This window comes from Macrotis lagotis, chromosome X (assembly GCF_037893015.1).
Source record: "Macrotis lagotis isolate mMagLag1 chromosome X, bilby.v1.9.chrom.fasta, whole genome shotgun sequence".
NCBI lineage: Eukaryota > Metazoa > Chordata > Mammalia > Peramelemorphia > Peramelidae > Macrotis > Macrotis lagotis.
The window spans coordinates 461,122,464-461,142,954 of record NC_133666.1 but is presented as its reverse complement, the minus strand read 5'-3'; positions in this window follow the sequence as shown (position 1 = coordinate 461,142,954).

Here is a 20,491-nt window from a genome sequence, read left to right as displayed (position 1 = left end):
CAGTAGCAGTCAGAATGACTTCTCTAAGGATAAATAGGAAGGTATTGTGGTATACTGGAAATTTAGATTTAGAATCATAATATAGGACTGAAGTTTCCATCTCAGCTCAACCACTTACAAGCTATGTAATTTGAACCCAGTCAGTTAATGGCTGGTGACTTCAATTTTCTCAACTATAAGATGAATTTAAACTAGATAACTATTGAGAAAATTCCCTTCTCTAATCTATTATCCTATGAAGTCTTGCCTCATTATTTCAGCAAGGTATTGGACAAAGTGTTGTGATGTCTTAGAGGATGAAATGGAAAAATATGAACTGTACGCTTAGATATATTCATAATTAGTTGTGCCACAATATCCAGAATGTGTTAAATAATGAATTCATGTCAGTTTGCAGAAAGAGTTCCTTATTATATGCATAGGATTCTTTAAATGACCTCAACTTATTCAACATTTTCACTGTGGATATAGACAAATATTGACATAGTTATATAGGTATATAACCTACTTTGTAGTAGAGATGGCATGAAATTGAAAGGAGAAATTAATTGCATTACAATGAGAATTTTTTTTTAATTTTCCTGGCAATTTAGGATATGGTATAAATCAAACAAGATGAAATTTAATAGAAATAAAGACTTGCTCTTATGTTCAAAAAATCAATGTATAAAAGTACAGTATAGTTATTAGACAGTAATTTATTGAAAATGAAATCTCTAAAAATAAGTCCAACCACATATGAGTCAATATGAGCTAGCTGCTAATAAAGCTAGTGCATCAGGATTCAGTAGTAGAAGTATGAAAGGAAAACAATTTATAGAAGGTTTAGGGGCCAGTTTAGAATCTCAAATGACCAACAGAAATAACAATATTGATTATAATAATTTTATAGAGAAGTTTAACAAGTATAAATTAGGGGGCAGCTAGTGATGGCCTGGCCCATTCAAACCCAGCCTCAGACACTTACCAATTACCTAAATGTGTGACCTTGGACAAGTAACTTAACCCTATTGCCTTAGAAAAAACAAAAAAATAAAAAAATAAAAAAATATAAATTAATTGCCACAATAAGGAGACAGAGAGAGCTCACAGATCATTTGGTGGGTAAACACATGACATACCTGCCAAATGAGAAGAGATGACTGAAAAAGGACAGAGCTATATTATAATCTTCAAAGTCAGTGGAAGATATGCTTATAAGGGAGGATTAAGATGGGAGAAATAACTATGTTTCACCAAATAAATATAAGCTCTATGCTGGATATGATAGACATATACACGTTAAGAGACTGAAGATGAGAAAGACACAAGTGATGTGAGAAAAAAAATCTGATTGTTTACTATCAAAAATAAGTGACTAAAAGTTATTGATAAACATCAATTACTCAATTCTTTCTTTAAAGTACAGTATTCAAATTAATAGCCCACAAATAGAGGGTATTATTGATGAAGGACTAAGAAGAAAATAAAATTAGCAGGTTTTCTTAAGCAATATTCATTAATAGAATATATATTTGCAGTTTAAATTGACTCAAAATTAAATAGAATATCATCTTCTACTATACTAATTTTTTAATTATTAAAAAGATTGGGGCAACTAGGTGGCACAGTGGATAGAGCATCAACCCTGAAGTCGGGAGGACCTGAATTTAAATCTGGCCTCAGACACTTAATAATTAGCTAACTGTATGACCTTGGGCAAATCACTTAACCCCTTTGCCTTGCAAAAAAAGCAAAAAAAAAATTGATCAAAATGTCACCTTATGGTCTTTTTTTCAACAATACCTTCTATCTATATGTTAACATCATTGAAAAATATAATAATGGATATAATCCAATTCAATTCATAAACCTCTGATTAAAAACTATAAGGAAGTTGTACACTCACTAAAGATATTTGTTACTATAATGAAAGAAATTCAATGCAGAATAGAAGTTGAAGAACGATTTATTGTGGATGATGAATTCCTCCAGACATTACTGTTTGTAGATGAAAATGTACTTATTGTATCAGACCCTGGAATGTTGCAGAACTTCTAGGAAAAATTCTGTAATCCACAAGTTTAGTTCAATCTCTCTCCTCCTCCTCTCCTCTCCTCTCCTCTCCTCTCCTCTCCTCTCCTCTCCTCTCCTCTCCTCTCCCTCTCCTCTCCTCTCCTCTCCTCTCCTCTCCTCTCCTCTCCTCTCCTCTCCTCTCCTCTCCTCTCCTCTCCTCTCCTCTCCTCTCCTCTCCTCTCCTCTCCTCTCCTCTCCTCTCCTCTCCTCTCCTCTCCTCTCCTCTCCTCTCCTCTCCTCTCCTCTCCTCTCCTCTCCTCTCCTCTCCTCTCCTCTCCTCTCCTCTCCTCTCCTCTCCTCTCCTCTCCTCTCCTCTCCTCTCCTCTCCTCTCCTCTCCTCTCCTCTCCTCTCCTCTCCTCTCCTCTCCTCTCCTCTCCTCTCCTCTCCTCTCCTCTCCTCTCCTCTCCTCTCCTCTCCTCTCCTCTCCTCTCTCCTCTCCTCTCCTCTCCTCTCCTCTCCTCTCCTCTCCTCTCCTCTCCTCTCCTCTCCTCTCCTCTCCTCTCCTCTCCTCTCCTCTCCTCTCCTCTCCTCTCCTCTCCTCTCCTCTCCTCTCCTCTCCTCTCCTCTCCTCTCCTCTCCTCTCCTCTCCTCTCCTCTCCTCTCCTCTCTCTCTCTCTCTCTCTCTCTCTCTCTCTCTCTCTCTCTCTCTCTCTCTCTGTAAAAATGATCAGTGCCTTGATTACAGAGTAGAACAAAAGGACAGTTTGCCTTTGGATAAATGAAAATATCATTTAACAACTTCAACACTCCCATAAAAACCAAAAACACATCTTTCAAATGCCTACATTCTACTACTAATATGGTAGAAAAGCACAGCAAATTTGAATAATTGAATAGAGGGGTAATCAATCACCATACAAAGCAATTTCCCTCCAGTTTTTCAGTGTTATGGGACACTGCAATCATAGACGGTCATAATAATGAATCTGATTCAACAAGAAAAACGTGAACTCTTGGTTTTCTCCAACTATTTCAATCCTCCATTGGGATGGGAGCAAGAACCTAGATTGTTGAAGTTTATAAAAACCATAAGCTCTTGTAGATCAGATGATAATGGAAAGATTACATGTTGGATATGAGTAAGCTTTGCTATATAATTGATGTAAATTCCAAAGAAGAACTCAAGTAAAAGATGTCAGCAAGGAATTGCATGATAAAATTAGTCAGGTGGCAAGGGTTAGTGGTGACAAGTTTACAGACTGCTTCAATGGTAGCTTATATGGTAGACTACAAGGAAGTCCACAAGCACATTGAATAATACCAAGATTTGTCTTACATAGATGAATAACAGTCTTCATGGAAGTAACATCTAAAATAATTAGATACATTTGAATATTCTTCTTTAGCATATGAGTGTTATTAAAAATCTCTTCAAAAAGTCATTAAAATTACTCATCACAATTCCCTATATAATTTGTACAATAGTAAATCTTATACCTGGATTGATAAATCATTAGTAGTAATAAAACTTTATCTAGCCTTTTCGGAAACTAAGGTGTTCAATATGAATGGAGTATTGTAATTAATCAAAACATTCCTTTATAATTGAAAACTTTACAAATAAATATTTTTCTGTAAAAATTTTCTGAACTGTCCATATATATGTTTGTTTGTGTGTATTACATTTTCTTTTTAAATTGCATTGCCTTGGGGCAGCTACGTGGCACAGTGAATAGAGCACCAGTCCTGTAGTCAGGAGGTCCTGAGTTCAAATGTGACCTCAGACACTTACTAATTACCTAGCTGTGTGACCTTGGGCAAGTCACTTAACCCCATTGCCTTGCAAAAAACTAAAAAAAATTGCATTGTCATCAATGCTTTAAGAAGTTGTGGTTTTATCATGTTATTACTCTCTTTGTCAGTGCAGATTGCATGTTTACCTTGCCTTAATAAAAAGACTCCATATTTTGCTGTAGAGTCCTTTAACACCAAAAAAATAGGGTCTGTCACCTAGAGATTAGTCTTCTGGTATTAGCCATCTCTGAGATTAGTTAAGCTAGCTCTCAGGTAGAAAGCATACCATCTATTACTGGACTGTATTCAATGTGATTCTGACTTGTGATGGTCTGCCAGAGTTTATACTCTTCAAAGCTTTCAACAAGGTTCTCATTCCTAACACAAGGAATTTCACAAGATTTCAAGTTTTTCTTGTTGAATCAGATTCATTATTATGAACATATATGACTGCAATGCCCCATAACACTATGACAAACTGGAGGGGAATTGCTTTGTATGATGACTACTTGCCCCTTTGTTCAATTACCCAAGATTGCTGCGCTTTTCTACTTGGTGGTTTCTCTGTCTCCTTCACTGTGAACATACATTCTCCCTTAGAATGTAAAATCATTTAAAAGAGAGATTGTCTTCTTCACTGTATTTGCTTTCCTGTAGATGATTAAGAAATCCTTGATTCCTTTGATCAGTTTCTTGTGCTCCCTAACTTCACTATTCTTCTCTGCTACTAAGGAAGATCTTAGCATTTTTGAAGAGGAAAAACAGATTGTGAAATCAATAGCCTTCCTCCTCTAATAGGATTTAACACTAGAGCAAATGGGATATCTATACACTTACCATACAGAATTAGGTGAATGAGTTTTGTGGTAATTTTTTTAATGTTGTGATTTTTCCTTTTTCACTTACACATGGATTTGTAGCTATTGAGACTACTAGGAGTATGACTACTAAATAAGATAATTTGTACCATTTCAAAACTTTTGAATGATATGGTGAGATTTTTCAGGACTTACTTCTGCAATGAAAGAGAGCAGACATTTTTAACATTACAGTATTTTCCTAAATAAGCTGATGTCTATGTATGGATTTTCCACTCTTTCTGGTTTAGGGAACTTCTGTTTGGGAAATTCCCTGAATTCTTTCTTTTTTTACTATTCCCATCTTAGAGAAGTGCCTGAAGGCACTGCGAGTTTAAATGACTTACTCAGGTCACACAGCTTGTTACACTGTTCTTAGTAAACCCTGAGTCTTGTTCTCTGTCTTCTCTGTAACCATTCATATGAATATAAAATGAAAAAATATTTTGTCCTTAAGGTGAAGGGATAGAAAAAAGTCAGAAAAATTGCTTTGCTAAAACAAACATCTGGATAAGCAGGGTCCATACAGGATATAATTCATGTTTTTTTTTTATTTAATACAATGAATAATTGAGCAGTTTGTTCTATCAAAATCACACAGAAAGTAGTAATTAGAGAATAGTGCTAAAATTTCATTTCCAACATATTGAGTATGTCTTTAATCCAGTATACTAAACTACTGTTTCTTTATGGTAATTTTAATTCTAATTTGACAACAAATTATAGTCACCCTAAATGTGTATATCTAGTTTGTGGTCAGAGGAGGTTAGAGCTGTGGTTTAGTGAGCACAAGGCATCTTCATCTTCACTTGTCAGCAGGGGAAACCATCCTAATCTCCAGAGACAATGTCAAGTGAGCAGTAACAACTGTTAGAACTGAGTTAGTAGATAAATCAAGCTGTCTTCTACAAAGAAAGTAGTAAAGGCTTCCTGATTTCTGTACTTTATGCTCCTGATTTGCCCAGGTTGTGTATTTCAGCTGTTTTGAGGTAGAATAACAATGACAGATTTTTCAGAATGCAGAATAATATGTAAGGAATGGGGTTGTCACAAACTGGACAAAAGCAGAGAATTCTGAAAGTGGATTCATCTGTTGAAACAGTACAAATATTTAATAAAATGAAATATTCTTTTCCTGGTATCAGTTCTTAGAGGTTTTAAAGTGCAATGACAGTTGACATCAATGGCTGGTTCTCCCCCAGTTATTGCAAGTAGAGTTTGGGGTAAGGCATATCTCTATGTTAGTTGAATAAACCTCCCCCTCACAAAAAAATGAAAGCTCCTTCAGATAAAATATTCTATAAAAGAAATTCTCACTTATTGAAGATGTAATAAAAGACTTATGCTTTGATTTTTATTTGAGAAAATTAGCTGATGTTGCATTAATGAATGTCTTGGAGGTAAAAAATTGGATATATTATGGCATGACATCTGCATACTGAAGTGGAAGGGGATGAATTCTATCTAGGTCAAAGCTTCTTAATCTGGAATCCATGAAACTTTAAGGAGTCCATGGATAGGTTTCAGGGGTCCATCAACTTGAAGGAGATAGGGATAGAATTGTATCTTTATCTCAATATAATTGGTTTCCTTTTTTAATATTATGTATTTTATTTTATCTATGTAAAAACAGTATTTTGAAATTGGGTCCATAGGCTATACCAGACTGCCCAAGGGGCCCATGATACAGAAAACGGTTAAGAATGCTGTAAGACTGAAGGTTTACTGTGCTTCATTTTGAAAAAAAAGTTATTTGTACTCCACACAGACCATGTGAAAGGGCAGCTATCAAAAGTGTTTTACATATTAAAGAACTGAGGTATTGAACAGTGCTTACAGCAGCCCCTTAGTAAATTCTTGTTAAATCAAATTGAATATTTGGCTTAAGGTTACGCAGCCAGTCAATGTCAGGGCTGTTACTAGACAGAGCTCTTGTCCCCTGAATCATAGCACAGAGATCCTTCTACAAGATCATGTTGCTTTTATGCCAATATGGCTTGACTGTTTATGGAGATGCAGGCTTTTACTGATGTTATTTCCGAGGAAACTTCACTTTCTATCTAAAACATTTATTTTTGGGTGGGGTTTGCAATGCATGTACAGGGAAGATTTTGGTTTCCATGCAATATGGCCACATACGGATAATTATTATCTTAGTTTTGGGATTGTTATTAGTATTTTTATTTTATTATTAAGCAGACCATGTTCTCCTTTTCTTTCTCCTCTTTAATGATTGATTGTTTGACCAGTTTCACTACTTATTAATTAGGCTGTTCACAAGAATGAAACCTATAGTAAATTTGTTGACATTTTTTAGCAATTGTAATAAAAAGTTCAATAATTGAAGAAATCAAATTATTTGGATATAGTTAAATGTATAGATAATCTAGAAATATTTTTACATTCAAACCCATATTCTATGACCATTCTCAGGCAAAGACTAGCGTTACTAAGAATAAAATTGGCTTTACTATGTTACAGGGTTATCTAATATGCATGTCAGTCCTTAGCTATTATATTCAACCCCCATGACCAAACTTCAAGGGAACCTTCATAAAAGGCCATTCATAATTTTAACTAATGCCATCATTGTTAAGTTTTTTCTATTCTCTTAACAGCTGAAAACATGGTTTGTCCAAACTCCTGCTTCTGAATATTTGCTTTGTGAAAGTCTCAGTATCCTCAGAAAAGACTGGTCTAGGAAAGGCTATAGGTGAAGTAGTTAGTTCCCCTCTGAGAAATTCTTAGAGTGGAATCAATTACCCTTCCTGGAGCAACCTATTTATGTAGTATATTTTCTTTGAACTGGGAATTGTATTAAAGGGGAAACAGCCCAAAATTTTTCAAAATGTTATTTTTTAATATTAATCTCATTTCCAATTATATTTCTCTCCTATTTATTTTGCTATTCCTTATTTAAAAAAATTAAAAATGAAGAAAAAATGCAGTTCAGCAAAACTAACCAAATATATCTAATATATCAATGAAATCAGACAGTGCTTCACAACAGACTCCCGTGTCCACAAACTAGAGGAGTTGCATTTCCTGATAGCTTCTTTGGAGGACAAACTTTGTTATTATAATCACATAACATCCAGTGTTCAGATATTATTCATTTACATGATTGTTACTATACATATTTATTGTTTTTCTAGTTGTTCTTACTCCATTCTATATTAATCATATGTCCTCTCATGCTTCTCTGAATTCTTCTAGCATTTCTAATGGTAAATCAATTTTCCATTATATCAATGTTCTAACTTTTATAACAATTCTTCAGATGGTGGAAGTCTTCAGTATTTTGAATAAATGAATTCCAACTGGCTAGTATCAGAGTCAATTCTTTCTTAACTTGAAATTCCTTTTTTGACGTATTATAGAATGATGAAAGAAAAGCTAAATGAAAATGAATACTGAATGTAGATATATCATAAGGAGGCAGGTGTCAAAATTACTTTTTTTAACGCTGTAACCAAATAACCATTTCAGAAACTGACATACAAATTATGGCCAAGGTAATTACCTAGGGTATATGGCTCAAGTGGCTGGGGAGGGGGGGTAGAGGTGGTGGAGGATAGGGGACTAAGAAGGGAGATGTGACATTTGAGCTGAATCTTGAAGGAAACTAGAGAAAATATTCCAGGTATGGGCATATAACAGATGGTGTCCTATATAAGCAAAAATAAACTGAACTGGTATGGCTAGATTGTAGTCTGTGGTAGTGAGTAAAGCATTAGACTTTAGGAATATATATTTAAGTATAAGGTTGCAAAAAATCTACAATTACAAGCTACAATATTTTGCTGTATTTCTAAATTGAAGATGCATTTACTAAGTAGAAAAATTTCCAAGTCTACTTTAAATGAGTGTCTGTCACTAAATTTGATATGTTGATATAGAAGACAAAAAAGCTAGTTCTCCATAGTGCATTTTTTTCATTTGGAACTTTTGTTTATTAATAGCAATTTCAGCAATACAAACAACAACAAAAAGAGTGTATGGGCTTGAACCCCAAATAGAACTCAACTACTTACATTAAGATAAAAAGATAATAATACTAATATAAACTTCATTAAAATAGTAATGATACATATGCTATTTTGTGCCCAGTAATATCTTTTCAGCTGTGCTGTATGCTATTGTAGCCATTAAAATAAATATGGTTTTAATTATTCTATATCAACTCTCCTATTATTCTACATCAACTATTCTGTCTTTGTATCAGTTCATCAGTCCTTATGCACATTTTTAGTCTTTATAATTGCCACATTGAAGGAAAAATCATATTATGTTATATTGCTATGCCATAATTTACTCAGCCATCCCTTAATCATTAGGCATATAGGTTTTTTCCCCTTAGGTTTTGCTTTTTAACACCATTTTCTCTTTCTAGTAGCCCACAATGTATATCTCATTTTTCCTATGCCTACATTATCTTTATATTGGCAAGCTTTAATAATGTATTAATAAAGTTCATAGTAACTTTAAAATTCAACAGACAGACACTCATTTAAAGTAGACTTGGAAATTTTTCTACTTAGTAAATGCATCTTCAATTTATAAATACAGCAAAATATTGTAGCTTGTAATTGTAGATTTTTTGCAACCTTATACTTAAATATATATTCCTAAAGTCTAATGCTTTACTCACTACCACAGACTACAATCTAGCCATACCAGTTCAGTTTATTTTTGCTTATATAGGACACCATCTGTTATATGCCCATACCTGGAATATTTTCTCTAGTTTCGTTCAAGATTCAGCTCAAATGTCACATCTCCCTTCTTAGTCCCCTATCCTCCACCACCCCTACCCACCCTCCCTAGCCATTTGAGCCATATACCCTAGATTTACCTTGGCTATAATTTGTATGTCTTGTTTCTACCTATATATTTATAGCAAGGTGGCACAGTGGATAAAACATAAGGCCTGGAGTGAGGAATACCTAAGTTCAAATCTTGTCTCAGACGTTTACTAGCTTTGTGACATTGGGCAAGTTACTTAACTAGTGTTTGCCTCAGTTTTCTCATCTGTAAAATGAAGTTAATCTACCTCCCAGGGTTGTGCTGTGAGCATCGAAAGAGATAACATTCATAACAAGCTTAGCACAGTGTGTGGTATAGAGTAGGCATTATATTACAATCATTATGGATAACATGTTGTTCCCTCATTAGAATATATTTCTTTCTTTAATTCCTTATTTATTTATGATTTAGCAAAATACGTAGCAAGGAATAAGAGTTTAATAACTGGTACCTGTTTCATTATTAATCAAATGCCCTTTCAAATAGCAAGGAAGAATTTAATCCCTATGAAATCACTTAAAGAACTTAATGGGGCGTGTTTAATTCTCTCTTCAATCAGTTTTGATATTTTTTTAGAATGATAACCATTATCTGCTCATTTTGCTATTGTTTGTGTTACTGCTACATCTTTTCGGAGGAGAGAGTGAAGAAAGGATTGACAATGCTGATTATTTTCCATAAATTGTTTTCTATTATTACTAAAATCCAGACAATTCCTGGAGACATTACTGTGATAAAACTGGAAAAGAGCTCAAAAGAGATTGCAGATAGCTTTTTTTGAAGTATTTTTTCCAATGAAGTTTTTAATTCATGAAAATCATTAGAAAATCCAATTTTTCATAATGCTTCTAGCCTTAGCAAGAGCTTGAAATATCCCAGAAGTCTTTGTCTAATCCTTAGGCCTATTGTCAAACTCCTTTTAGTCATCTTGCCCTGACTGCATGATACTTCTTCAGAGTCTTTTATTTTCTCAGGGCTGCCAGCTATGTTCAAATAAGTATTGGAAAAAGAAGAATGTTGCTATTTTTAGTAAAGGACAAAACTCTCAAGTTAAAATCCTCTTGAATTTAAAGAGTATATTCATCATAGCTGAAACCAGCAGTTGAGAATATAACGTCTAATGACACTCTCAAGCTCAAAACAATGATCTGAAGAAAGGGAATCACCTTAAAGACTATTGGCCCAACCAGAAACAAAAACAAAAGTTCCCTCCCTTTCTCCTCTTTCCCATCCCAAAACATTTTAATTCAATAAGAATAAATGATAGTGACAAATAATCAATTAACACTTACTTGATTCAATCAGTCTAGGAACACTCTCCTACTTAATAGAGCAGAATATAGTTAAGTAACCATTAAATTAAGAAACAAAGTATCAATGTTAACACTAGCAGGAATCTACTAATTTGGTTACTTCTACAGTCAACAAATATTTGAGCATCAAACAGTGGAAAGAATCAGTTTGGAATTTAAATATCAATAAATTTACACAAGTGGTTTCCCCACATCTAGAACATACTCATTCCTCAAGCATGCAATCAAACAAAAAGTATTTAAGTGCCAATTACTCTGCTAAGCATTGTGGATTGAAATAATGAAAGGCCCTGCCCTCCAGAAGTCTCTGTTCTATCTTAATTAATAAATAGATGCAAAAGATAAGTCCAAGTTAATGGAGGAAAGTACTATAGTTGCTGAAAGGGTTCAGAAAGGTTTTGGATATGATTTGAATTTTTAACTGAGTTTGGAAGAAACTAAGAATTGTCAAAATCATCAGGAGGGAGTGGTTCCTTAACATGGAGGAAAGAAAACTCATTGTGCAAAGGCATGGTATATCATGTGTGATGAATGACAAGTAGTTCATTTTGGCCTCACTGTAGGGTATATAAAGGGAAGAGATGTATGCCAGTTTAATGAGATTAGATATTAGAGTAGACCTAAGGCCAGGTTTTGAAAGGCAACTAGAAAGATAATAGTGTCACATAACCCAGAGAAGTTGATATTCAATTTTAGAATCAATAGGTACTCACAGATTTTATCTAGTTGAAAAATGAAATGATTTTATTTGCACTTTAGGAGAATCACTTTGGCAACTGTGTGGTAGATGAATAGGGAGAGGGGGGAATGTTAAATTTTAAGACCAGTTAGGAGTCTACTTCAATAATCCAAGCACAAGTAAATAAGGGTGTGCACTAGGATGATAGACATAAGAGTGGATCAGGACAAATGCAATAAAGGTTGCAGAAGTAGAAAGATCTGGCAAATGGCTATGTGGCACAAAGGAAAGTGAAGAGTCTAGAATGATGTCAGGGTTTAAAAGAATTATGGTGATGGCCTTGACATAAATATGAATGTTAAAAAGATAGATAGGACTTGAGTTTGAGGTGTCAATGGGAAATCCAGTTAAAATGCCTCATACTTAATAATATGGGATTGAGGCTCAAGATAGAGAATAGGGCTGTTTACCTAAATCTTGAAGTTTATTCAAATAGCAAGCAATGGTAATTGAATCCAAGGGACCTGATGAGATCACCAAGAGAGTATAAGGAGAGAAGCAAATAGGTTCTGAGATAAAACCTTAAGATTTATTGATAATTGGGGATAGGGGATGGATGAAAACTCTATAAATAAGAATGAGAAGTGACCAGACAAGTGAAGATAACAGTGTCACATAACCCAGAGGAGAGAAATTATCCAAGAGCAGATGAAGGTAAACACTGTCAAATGTTGTAAAAAGATGTACTAGTAAAAGTCACTGGATTTGGTAGTTATGAGACAGTTGCTAACCTTGGAAATAACATTTTTTGGCTGTGATAAAATCAAGACAGATTAAGTTGAAAAGTATAAAAGAAGACAGGAAATAGGTCATTGAATGAAAATATTTGACTTTGCAAGGTACCAAAAAATATAGCTTTGAAGCTTTCAACTCTAGGATCTAGTTCAAGCATTCTTATGTGTGACAGGATCTTGGGCATGTTTTTAGGAAAGAAGGAGCATATAGATAAGGAGAAATTGAAAATTGGAGACAGGTGAGATGATTGTACCAGCATTCTACTAGAACACAAAAGAAAGGATGGAATCAATCTATAGTGGAGGAGAGACTGACCTCAACAGGAATATCTTCATCAAAGACCAGAATCAAGGAGGAAACAAGGGGAAATAAGGTCAATGGTTTTGAAATGCAGACAGATTTGCAAGTGAATTCTATTAAATATATAAAGATAAATTAACACTTAAGCTTTGAAAATTACTCCCAAAATTAAAACCAGAAGAAATTCTAGCGAATTCTCTTTAAAACATAAATATGGTTTTAATAATGAAAACCAAAGAGAAAGAGCAGTATAGACTAGTCTTGCTTGTGAGTATTGATGCAAAAAATTAAGAAAAAAGAATCCTTGCAAGAACACTACAGAAATGTAGATGGGAAATAATTTTTCATTCTAGTTAAGATGAATTCATTTCAGAGATGAAAAGGATTGTTCAAAATTAACAAAAACCCAACTTCACAAAACCAATTATCATAATTAATCATATAAACAAAATGATTTTTAAAATCATATGACTATTTCAATATACTCATAAAAGCCCCTTAGAACCAGTCCTTTATCTTAAAACTAGAAGAAGCATAATTCATATGATCAAAAGTGTCTATTTAAAACCTATTTATAAAGGAGAAATACTGGAAGTCTACATAATACAAAAAGTGATAAAGCAAGGAAACCTCTTTCAACTATTATTTAGCATAGTCCTAGAAATATCAGCTATAACAGCAAGACAAGAGAATAGCATCAAATATATAAATATCAACAACAATGAGGTAAAATTATCCCTATCTATAACTTATAAAATAACAAACTTAGAAAAACCCTGAAAATCAGCATAACAGAGGGGGAAAGGACTAATAATAAGATAATAGTATACAAATAAAACCTATAAATCACCAGGTTTTTTGGTATTACTAACACTACCCAGGAAGAAATAACAGTAAAAGAAATTATATTTAAAATAGCTACAAAATAGTCAATGTACAAAAAATGTACAAATACAGCTACAAAATAACTGCAAATGTACAGATTTGGCACTATACTAATCAATTTGCCAATTTGATACTCAATATAATTATACAAAAAATGGCAACATTCATTTGAAGAACAAAAAGTCCAAAATTTAAATATAAAAGCTATGAGAGAGCAGGGTGTAGCATTGCTATATTTCAAGATATAATATAAATCAATAGTTATCCAATTTATATGGCACTAGTTTAAAAAGTGATGAGGAATAACACATAATCAAGGACCAAAGTACAGTTAGTTCTACTATAGTGGTTGTTTTGAAAACATTAATTTGTTCCCAAACAATTGTTATATTAGGGAATGATTTTGGTATAACTTGAATTTTGTGTTTGCTTATGCACAATTTCATATGGGAGAGAAAGAACAAGAGCACAATAACACACAAATTACAACCCTTCTTTAACCTTTCAAGTATTCTTCAAATGCAAATAATTTATTTATTATCTATTTTCTAGTGCAGTTGGAACTGTGGCCTTAGAAAGGTTAACCTTTCTCTACCCTCTTCTTCCCCATCCATCACTCAGAGACCCCCCTAGCCCTGAACTTGTAACTCAGTAAGGTCACCCTTCCTCCTTCAGTCACTTGATTTTGCCAATCCTCCCCTGAGGAATCCAGAAAACAAGTGAGAAAGCATCCTGAAGTTATGAAAGCTGTAGTTATCATTTGTAGTGTTTAATTGTTCACAAATGTTTAAAAATTGTGCTGCAATTTTTTGTTAGGTACCTGGTTTTTTGTAAATGAGTCACTGATGAAGTTTTCAAGTTTTTTTGCCCCAAACTCCATTTTCCTTAGGTGTCTTGTGGTTTTTAATTACTTTATTTTGTATACTACAATCACTTCTGTGATTGTAATTAAAAAACATTAACTCATTGTCTGAATATAATGAAAAATACATAAAGTTTTGAAAAAACATTTTAAAAGAAAGAGTATGCCATGAATTGTTCCTAATTGTTGATGATTGGATTATTCCAGTGATTGAAAATAGATAAATATGTAAATACATAATTAAATAAAAGATCTACAAAAAAGCTTCCCCAGTTTTCTTTGGGCCAAACCACATCATCACAGGAATAAAAATGCTAAAAAAAAATCAACCAACCATTGTTTAATGAAGAAGTTTGAGGTTATTAAATGCACTATGTGATTTCCTAAATACAACTCAACCTATTTTCAGAGGTTTCAACCTTATTACTTTTCCATGCAGTATATTGTCTATTCTCAGCATTTGTCTAAAATAAAGGAGGCAGTACATTCAACTGAATAGTATAGTCTGGAAGATAGACAATTAACATTTTTTTTTCTTGTGTGGATTCTGAATCTGAATTCTTTTAAATTGTTATAGATACATGTTTGAAAACAGTATCTCCTTAACAAAATACTATAGCAAAAAAGAGATATTTGAAATTTTGGTTAACAAGGCTACTTGGTTTCCCATGAGCCATTTATTGAGACCAAATTCTAATATGACCCGAGTTTTTCCTGGTTAATGATCAGTATTCCAGATGATCAGTATTCCAAATTGCTTTTGATGATAGATAGATTTCCACAAAACTAGAAAAAATAGGTACCATTTTTTATCTTAGTTACTCAAAATTATGTGCAAATATAATTTCAACAGATTAAGTATTTCCTTATAGTACAGGCTTCAGTAAAATTGGCCTTGAAAAATTGAATTGGTAAATATGTACAAGTACATAAATTCATCTTAAAGTGGACTTATCATTTTCCATTCCAATCCAAATAATAAATTTCTTCTAGGTTCAGAACTGAGATTGCAGAACATATTTATGCTGGCAGCTAAGTGCTTTAGTTCTGATTTTTTTTAAATTGTCATGAAAATGTTAGCAAATCTTTAACTATATTTGTCCATATAGCATTGTTGAAATTATATCTTTAAGAAAAGAGATTTTATACTTCTCTGTGGAAATTATACATTTGGTGAACACAATAAGGGCAGAGCACTTTGTACTCATAGAGTAAATTTCTCTGACACCTGAAATTAAGTTTTATTTTGAACCAAACTCTGAAGGATGGGAACAAGATCAAAGTGTAGGTTTCTCTGAAAGATAATATCATTTACAAAGATATATATTAGTACTATTGTTGCAAGACAGATATACTATGCAAAATTATCTTCCCTAGTAATTTCTTACAATTTAGTTTATAAAACACTGTAGAAACAAAACAGTTGAATGTGTTTGTGTCTGTGTGTTTTAAAAGAAGTCCAGATAAGGCTAAAAAAGACTTTCTAACTGCAAAGGTTTTACTGAAGAAATTCAGTGATCAGTATAATGTTTCTGCAAGGAAAAGATAAATAGCAAGTAATCCTTAAAATTCCCTACTGATAGCCTATCCATCTCTGCTATAAATTGGGAGACCTAGAGATTAGAAAAGGAGACTGGAGGTATTTCAAAGAATTAATCATAGCATTCGGATAGAATACACTGAAATACTTGATTCATTGTTAGGTTTGTGCTTTAGGTCATAGTGATAAAACAACTAGAAACAAAAATATCGATCAATGTAACTGTCTTGTGAGTACAAAATCATAGATAGTTCTATTTGTAAAAATGCTATTATTTCATAGTAATCCAAGAAGAGCATAATGATTTCATAAAATAAGATAAAATCATCGTGGGCAATCAGATCTTCCAAAAAATATCATTGACTCTATAGTATTGTAATAGATAAATGCACAAAAGATATGGACCCAAAAACCCCTTACTTTCATTTTAGTCATGAATCTCAACTCTTCCCCAACCAAACCATTCCTTCTGTTAAGGTACAGTTACAGTAAAAGGAATTTTAGTTCCACTTCTGAGTCTTCTCTTCTGTATATGCTTATTTTTTCTGAGATGGAAATAAGAAGTGACACAGCCAATGGGCAGGTTCCAGGAACAAAGAAAAGAACCAGTGGGCAAACTTTCTAAGTCCCTGGGTAGTTTAAAATATTACTTTGGTAAAAGATAACTTCCAGAATTTGTGGTTATCATATCTGGTTATCTACTTGTCTTCAGGAGTACCTTTCATTACTATGATAATAATGAATATTCAGCGAGAGAGAGAGAGTGAGAGAGAGAGAGAGAGAGAGAATAATTGTAGAGAATATATATAACCAAAGCAATAACAAGTTCCTAAGACTATGACCCAATTGAAACACCTCTCTGCTTCCAGATTTACCAGTTATTGCTTTCCAAATGATCTATTGATTTCAGTGATGACATCTCTCAAGATATTTGTTACTTTTTTTCACTGAACTTATAAGCTGGTGTCATCTAATAGGTGATTTTTCTCTGCTATCTACTGTGTCTGAATTTTGCTATTGCCACTCACTGGTTCTCTACTGAATTGCCTATACTATAAGAGGTCAAAGTAATTTTTGTCAATCTAGGCCATGGTAATAGGACCATTAAAATCTTTTGTAAATTAGACCCATATCTCCACTCAGTTATCCAGAATAGCAAAGCAAACACAGAAAAACCCTTTATTCAAGTCTGTATTTTGAAGTTTCTTCCTGTCTCCACCTTCCTCAAACCTACTCTTTGGGTTAGTGTAATGAAATTCTTTTTAACTCCTCTTATAGATCTGGCTGCTGTCATTAGCTACATGCAGATCATATTTGGGAGCATAACTTAGGAAGATTCTAGAAGTGGGATGGAGCTGGTGACTTGCCAGCAACCAAATTGCCACATTCCTTTCACTTAACTGATATCAACAGCAACTCTCAAAGAATAAATAAATTAATTGGATTATGGAAGTATGGAATAGTGGAATTAGAAACATGAGAGGAGAATATGAGCATAATCATGTCCTAAGAATCAGAAAAAATAAATGGGGCAAATGGTAAAATAATAGTTCAGAAAGGGAACTAAGAAGGAATCAATACAGACTTCTACTTTGATTTCCTGCAGCCCTTACAACTGCTTGTGTACCTATGAAAAGCTCTGAGAAGTATCAGTAGTTTCTCTAATTCAATTCAATATATACACATATATGTGTATATGGATTTAGAATATTGGCTTGTCATTGTATGGACCACAATTATTACTTCTTTGAACATTATTTTTTCTTTCAATATTATTATTGTATCAATTTTACTTATGATTCTGTTCTCTTGATTCTGTATCAGTTCATAAGAATCTGTCTAGTCCTCTGAAACTGTACATTTTGTTATTTTCTGTAATAGTGTTCTTTTTCATTCATGTGCCATTTTTTCTAGCCATTCTCTCACAGGTGGGTACCTTAGGTTCCATGTTTTTTCTACCATGAAAATAACTAATATATGTATATATGTATATATATATAAATATGTATTATATATGTATATATTTATGTGTACAATCTTTCCCCTCTATCTTTGATCTCTCTGAGTTATAGGCCAAATGGTTGCATAAGTAGATCAAAGCATTTGTTTAGTTTGAGAATTTTCAGAACAAAGTTTCAAAATGCTTTCAAGAATGGATTACTAATTCATAGTTCCCCAAAAAATGCATTAGAGAGTATACTTTCTTTCCGCCCCTTCAACATTTGTCATTTTCTTCTTTTGTCTTCTTTAATAATCAAATGGGTCTTAGAACATCAGAGTTATAATAATTTAAATTTCTCTAATTATTAATGATTTAAAATATTTTTCATGTGATAGTTGATTTTAATCAGCTTCTTATCTTCCTAAGCTATGCTTTGAATGGATATTAATATCTGCTTTGCCACTTACCCTAAGGACCACAGGTCTTTTCAATCTGATTTGTAGCAGATACCTACTATTTGTACTTTTTACCCTATTAAAATATGAGCACATTAAAAACTGAGTCTACCTTAATTTTATATTTTTATTCTCAGTGCTTAGCACATAATAAGTCCTTAATAATTGTTTTATTCATTTGTCCATATCTTGGATATAATATCATTTTCAAAGAAACTTACTTAATATTTTTTCTAGTTATCTGTTTTCCTTTAAAATTTAAATGTATGAATTTTTGGTTCAAATTTTTTTAATCTTATACTAACAAAATCATCCATTTTATCTTCTTTGATTCTTTCTTTTATTTTGACAACTGTGCAAAGTAATTTCTTCCTTGCTCCTATAATTTATTTATGAAACATTTTATATCTAAATTGCATGCCCATATGTAGGTCATCTTGTGATTAGAGATTTTGACCCACCAATTTCTGCCCAACTGGTTTTCAGTGTAACTAGAAGTTTTTGTCAATAAGTTCTTTGTTCATTACCTTGAGGCCCTTATTGATCATCATGCTTGTCTATGTCTATATGGTATGTCCCCAACCTGTTCCATTGATGAATTTCTCTATTAATTTTTAACTAGTAGCAAATTGGTTTGATTATTATTGCTTTGTAGGATACTATAAGATCTAGTAATACTAAGACTTCTAGTTCTCCCCATGTTTTAATTATTTTCCTTAAGTTGTTTGAACTTTTATATTTTTCTGGATAACTTTTATCTTCATTATCATCATCATCATTTCTATAAAATAATCCTTTGATGATTTGATCAGTATGACACTAAATGAATCCACTGATAATAGTACTGCTATTATTTTTATTGTAATAGCAAACATGCCTCTGACAAATCAATATTTCTCTATATACTCCCTTGATATCTGTAGAGAGAATTTGGTAGATTTATTTTTTTGTATATGTCTTGACTGAGGATTTAATACATTTTTAGTTAATTTAAATGGAATTTCTTTGGCTATTTCTTCTAGTTTTTTATCATGAATAGGACTCTATTTTCTAATAATTTATTGTTATAATGTCAATTTATTCTTTAGGGTTTTAGAATTTCATTGTGGTTTGGGGGGGTATTTGAAAGTTTTTCTAGATTTTTTTTAGTTGTATTCTCAGTTCATTGATCTGTTCTTTCTCTCTTTTGTTGATGAAAGGAAGTGAGGGAATAAGCATTTATTAAGTACCAGTTATCTGTCAGGCCTTGTACTAAGCTGTTTGCAAATATTATCTTAATAACTCTGTGGAGTAGGTGCTATTATTATTCTCATTATATGTCGAGGAAATTGGGGCACACAAAGGTTAAGTGACTTGTCCAGAGTCACCTAGCTAGTAAGTATCTAAAGTTAGATTTGAGCTCAGGGTTTCTCGACATCAGAATCAGCACTCTATTCACTAAGCCATCTACCTGCCTCAGAAAGCATTTAGAGATGCAGATTTTTCTCTTATGGCTCTTTTGACTGCAATCCTAAAAATTTTAGTATGTTATCTCATTATTGCCATAATCTTTGGTGACATTTTCTATCATTTTATTATTTATTCTTTGACTAATTAATTCTTTAGGTTTAAGTTATTCAATCTTGAATAAATTTTAATTTTTTCTTATAAGGCCATTTCTTAGTTTTTTTAAAAAAATTCATTATGACTAGTAAATAATGAGGTTAGTATTTTTTTCTTTCTGCATTTTGGATGAGGTCCCCATACCCCACAAATGACTATTTTTTAAAAAAAAATACATGTATGGCTGAAAAATATATGAACTATATATATGTATATATATATGTGAACACACACACACACACATATATATATATATAAGCTTCATATATGCATGAACACAAACATATCCACATATACATTTTTTTCATTTGAACTTTACAACAACTTTCTAAGGTATAATTATACTCATTTAATAGATAAGGATACTGAGGCACCAAAGTCTACCAAAATGTTTTATGGTCACATGGATAGTAAGTATCAAAGGTGTATTCAAGGCCAAGTCTTCCTGATTCCATGTTCTAGTAACTATATGATGTTGCCTCTATTTCACTGAAAAAGAGATGCCATATAGGGCTACATGGCATCATTTGACCCACAGTATGATTGAAGCACTTCATAATAGTATTTATTCTAGGTTTATAAATTGGATTTTGGTTGCCTCAGAAAACTTTTTTTTCTTTCTTCCAAGAAATCACCAGCATATACTTTTGAGAATGAATTGTAAT